Genomic DNA, 5407 nt, shown 5'->3' on the forward strand with positions numbered 1-5407 from the left:
TTGCGAGATGAAGCCATTCGATGAATTAGGGTTTTCAGAAGAAGAGATGGAGAGTTATGTTGATTGGTTTGTTTTCCAATGGAACATTATATGTTTTGTTTATGTGTGTGTAAATTGTAGTTGCTCGGAGAGTGAAGAAAGACGGAAGTATTTTTGTGCTGCAGAGACTGATTATATAGTGTGAAAGAGGTGAAGAGGTTTATTAATTAGTTTTAATTCTTAATTTTCTTCCATTTATGCGTGCATAGATGGCAAAATAACAATGTCGTCCCTAGATTTGGTTTTAGTAACGCTTTATTTCTATAGAATTTTTTATTAAGTTTTAGTCCGTTAGGTTTTTGAATTCAATAAAGATTGACTCACAATCTAATCTTACAAATTTTCTCTTACTATCCCAATGTGACAGCTCACAATTGATCAGCTCGCAATTGGGTAGATAGGACTCATTGTAAGCTGAACATTGTGAGCTATCATTTTAGCGAAGGAAGAGAAAGTTTGTGAGACTAGATTGTAAATGTAATATTGCTCTTTTTAATTGCATTTACCCCACTAGGGTTGGTTAGGGTCGATTATGTTCAAATTTCTATTTAGACTACTATGATAGATCAGTTGATTCTAATATACTTTAAATTATGTACATATATATCCATATGAATATCCACCACCGTTGGCAGTCGTCGTAATAGCGGACAAATGGTCGAATCTGACTGTCTATGCGCTGATCTGATCGTTTTCAATCAGATTCCATTAGATCTGGCTAAATGTTATTAGTTAGGCCAAACCTCAAAGACAAGATTGATATATTCCCTATATTAGAGAACTAGAATGATATTGATGTGTAGCGGAAGAAAAAAAAAAAAAATACTAAAGATAGAGAGATTAAAGGTGAAAACTTGATGGGGAAGCAGCTTTTAGATCAATTGTTGAAAACTAATATGAGCATTGGATTGCTTCTTGTGAGAGATGATACTTTAATTACTTTATTTTATTTTATTTATATTTAATAAGAAGACTGAAGATTCCTTCTTCCTTTCTTTAAGTTAGCTTTTGCTTTTTGGCCGTCCCTAACCTTGCTATATACCAGTTAAGATGCATTATAATGGAGAAGATAGCATACTTTTTTCAAAGACAGTCCTCTTTTGAGTCACCGACCTGGATTTTGTCACCCCGACATCTCTTTAATTATTATCATATATATATATATTATAATTGGGTAATATATATGTACATTTTTGACAAAGAGATATATAAACAAGTAGCTGAAGACCACTAACTTATATCTCTTTTCACATTCGTCAAAGCTTAATGACGCGTACCCACCATGGATTTGGCTTTGGCTTGATTGGAACGTGTAGCGCAATAGTGCCATTCAAGTGAGCGGTGTTCGGTGATTATTGCTGAGCTGAGTAAAAAGAGTTTTGTTTTTCAAAAGAAAGTGAACAAAACCTTGGTCATTAAGAGTGTTGAAAGTGATCAACAAAACCTTGCTCATTAAGAGTTTTCTTTTTGTGGCTAAGGTCATTAATCAGAAACAATTTTCATGAACATTTAAGTTCAATCAATAGAAATAAAGAAAAAAATTCCTACAGTTTTTTTTTTTTTTTTTTGGTAATCAGGGTGTTTGGATTAGTTTGCGCGCATCTCAATTAATCCTCGAAGTTCATTGAACACCTTACAAGTAGGCATGACAATGAGGCTGGGCGGGGATCTCATTCATCGTACCCATCCCCGCACTCAAAATCACTCCCCACCCTCGCCCTATCCCCGTTATGGGGATGACAGGAATTCTCCTTCTTTGCCCCATGGGGAATGTTGGAGGCTTGTCCCCGCCTCGTTAATTTTACATTTACATAAACATAAATTAATTTGAACATTACCAAACACAATAGTTAATTCTCATCCACATGACAAGCACTTAAATTAATTGCTTAAACATAGTTAATTCTCGTTCACATGACAAACACTTAAATTAATCGTTTAAACATAATTAATTTTACATAAACATAAATTTGAGCATTTCCCTTGATTCTCCTTATGAAAACATAATATGAGTTTATATAGGTAGGATAATTGTATAATTAGGTGAAATATAGAGATATTACTGAAAAGTATATATATATAGAAGGCATCACCCACCCTCGCCCCTATCCTCGAAAAAAAGATGGGTCCTCGAAATTTTGGGGAGCATTGTCATGCCTACTTACAAGCCCAAAAGATCAGGTAAGCCATAATGTTATTGTGGTAGGTGATTCCAAGGTTTGAACCCAAGAACTTAAAGAAGGGAGCAATCCTCCTTCTTGACCACCAGACCAACTTCTTGGGGTTAAAATTCTTACAGTTTGTTTTCTTCATTTTTAATGTCTTCTACCAAACACCGTTAATCTTCGCTTAAATTCAAGAAAATTTATATAATGAAGATCTATGCACCTTCACATGGTATTGTTACCTGTGTGAATTAAACTTCCAATTTATTTATATTTCTTATGGCTGGCTTTACTTTATGATGGATATAATTTTGTATATGTGCAAATCAGATTAATTTCCAGATGCCCTTATGATTTTTGAGAAAGTACTTTTGGGTAGTAGCTTGTATATCCTCACCATATATATATATATATTGGAAAAAGTAAATTTCATAAAAGAAGAGAAACTATACAAAAAATTAGAGGCATACCCCCAAAGATATTTAAAGAAAACCAAAACAGATGTACCATATTTTTGAACAAAAGGATGAGAACAACTGCTCACTAGGGAGCACGCACGCTCCAAACAAAGAAGGGATCGCCATATATATACACACAAAAGGCAAGCGTATATATCCTCACCATATAATATGTATCCTCACCATATAATATATACAAAGGGCATCAAAGTTAGCTAGGGAGGATACTTGGTAATAGTATTATATAGGATTTTGTAAAGTGGAATCGCAAGTTTTCACACTTAGAAGAGAAATCGCTTCCCATTGTAGAGGAAAGAAAAGAGAAGAAGACAAGAAATAAAAGGGCAGATGAACAAAGGTGAAGCTTCATGCAGCAAATAAAAACTTTAAAGCTGGAAATCAATGCAATCACATGAAATTTAAAAATAAATTAATCGTTTTAATACAAGAATTTTATGGTAAGTAGGTTCAATAATAAGAACCAAACCATATAATATCAAAGAAGGAAATAAGTTGGACAGGTAATGAGAAAAAAAAAAAAAAATGAAAAGTAGCTTTTTCCATGCTCAAAAAGCAATAGGTATGTGAAATAAATAAAGTGGCTTTTGTACAAGCTAAAACTTTTAGAGTGCGTTTGTATTGGAATGAAAATACTTTTTGGTAGTTGATGAAGATGTTGCCGCAGAAGAAAAAGTATGCAAAGGCAAAGGAGGGAGTTGAGTTCTGGAAAAATTTTGGCGCGGCACGAAGATGAAACAAAGGAGAAACGTGGCTAGGATGCCTGCCGCAGCGAAGAAATTTTTATGCCACGGCGCAAATTCAGTTAAAAAATTTAAATGTTTGAGAGTTTGAGTTTAGGATTAATTGTATTCGTTTTTTATTTTGAGTTGAATTAGGGAAGTAGAATTTGTTTAGGATTATTATTCCTTTTCCATGTTTAAGTAGGAATTTTCCTGAACCAAAACTGAACCGATTAAGGGGAATACCGGTTTTCCCCTTAACTTATTTTTTATTTTAATTTTTCCTTAATTTATCTTATTTTTTATTTTGAGAGGGAAAAGAAAAGTGAAAATGGGTGAGGACTAAGCAGAAATGTATGTGTTTGTGTGAAAAAAAAGAGGAGAAATGCGCAAATGGTAAAGAGTAAAGAGAAAATCATTTAGGGTTTTTTAATTTTAAAGTGAAAACTGCTTTTATAAACCAAAGAAATAGTCAAAATTTAGAAAAAGATAAATTGCAGAGCAGGCAATTATCAAAGAACAAAAATTTAATTAGATTCCCATAAATGTGAGGAAAGATAGTTGTTAACTTATTATGCATGCTCGTCATCATTATGGCTTGTGTTGATGTTGGATTTTGACACCAACGAATCACACATGCAAAGTGCTAAGCAGACTTAGAAATTACACGTGATATGAAAATATGAAATGAGAGAATAAATGAGAAGCGTTTTTTAAAGTGGTTCGGATGTTCAAAAGCGAATCCTACATCCAATGTTTTAATATTAACAGGTGGATACAGTCAAGTCGCATGTGACGAGCTGAGTTACAATCTAGAGAGAGAGAGAGAGAGAGAATATGTATGATGTTTTAGACTACGATAAGCCAATCCCATTAATAAGAGGGGAGTCTTCTATTTATAGTAGGAGAATTCAAGGTAATGATTACAAGTCTACAAGTGGATAGGTGCAATGCAAGTCCTTCCTTGCATCCCATTGGTTATTTGCACGAGAAATATCCTCAAATTGTGTAGGGCTTGGGCAGGTGGATGATCCCTGGCCACTTGCATGCCTGGCGTTCACCTGCTGCACTGACAAGAACCATAGCTCCCATGTCATGGCGTGACGTGGCAACGTCTGGACGGCATAAAACCTTCTTGAATCCTGATTGGCTCTTGCTGACGAAACTCCACTTCAGCCCTAACTTTTTAGGCATAATAGAAGTCTCCCAATTTTTAAGGTTTAAGGATTGAATCTTGAAAACTTCATAATTATGCCACGACTTGACTTGTCCGGATGATGTTTGGTTGAGTTGACCGAGCTGCGAGGAGGTCGCATGATACATCTCTAAGCATAGCACAAACAGCCTGAGGTGGCCTTCTCCAACAGGTTCAACGAATTGGATTAGGCCTCACTCAGTGCCTTACTGACATGCTTCGAATCTCATTCACAGTTTGTGACCTGAGAATACTTAGCACATTTTTACCAAGAGCAAGGAATCACATCGTCTCGAAATCGATACACGACGAAGAGTGTTTTTCCTAAATGGCCTCTTCAGATGTTATCCGTTGTGCTTGACAGCTAGTCTGGTCAATAAAATAATCTTTATTCTGACAGACATGTCTAATGCGCAATAAGTGCCAGCCATACGTATTAAATGCAAGCCATGCTGAAACAACATTCTCTTTTAGAGCATTAATTGTGGATGAGGGTGCATTTAATGTGGAGGAGATAATCGAGCTCTCACTTGGTTGCTCCAATGGAGGGAAGCATCGATTGGCACTCTCGAAGCATGGCGGTTACTTCTTCTCGCGAATTAATGACATGTGGTCGTAATCAATGGCGAGAAACGTATCCCGCCTAAGCGTCACTTGCCTAGGGAAATCAATCATCGCTTCTTCCCCCTATAAAACCCCAAGCTCGCCCAAGCTTTGTCACAAAACTCATACTTTCAGAGAAAGAACAAAGCTCACACGAAATTGGTCTCCCATTTTTCTAGTTGATGCGCACCCTTCGTTACGATAGGA

Source organism: Pistacia vera, unplaced genomic scaffold, assembly GCF_008641045.1.
Source record: "Pistacia vera cultivar Batoury unplaced genomic scaffold, PisVer_v2 Contig662, whole genome shotgun sequence".
Taxonomy (NCBI): domain Eukaryota; kingdom Viridiplantae; phylum Streptophyta; class Magnoliopsida; order Sapindales; family Anacardiaceae; genus Pistacia; species Pistacia vera.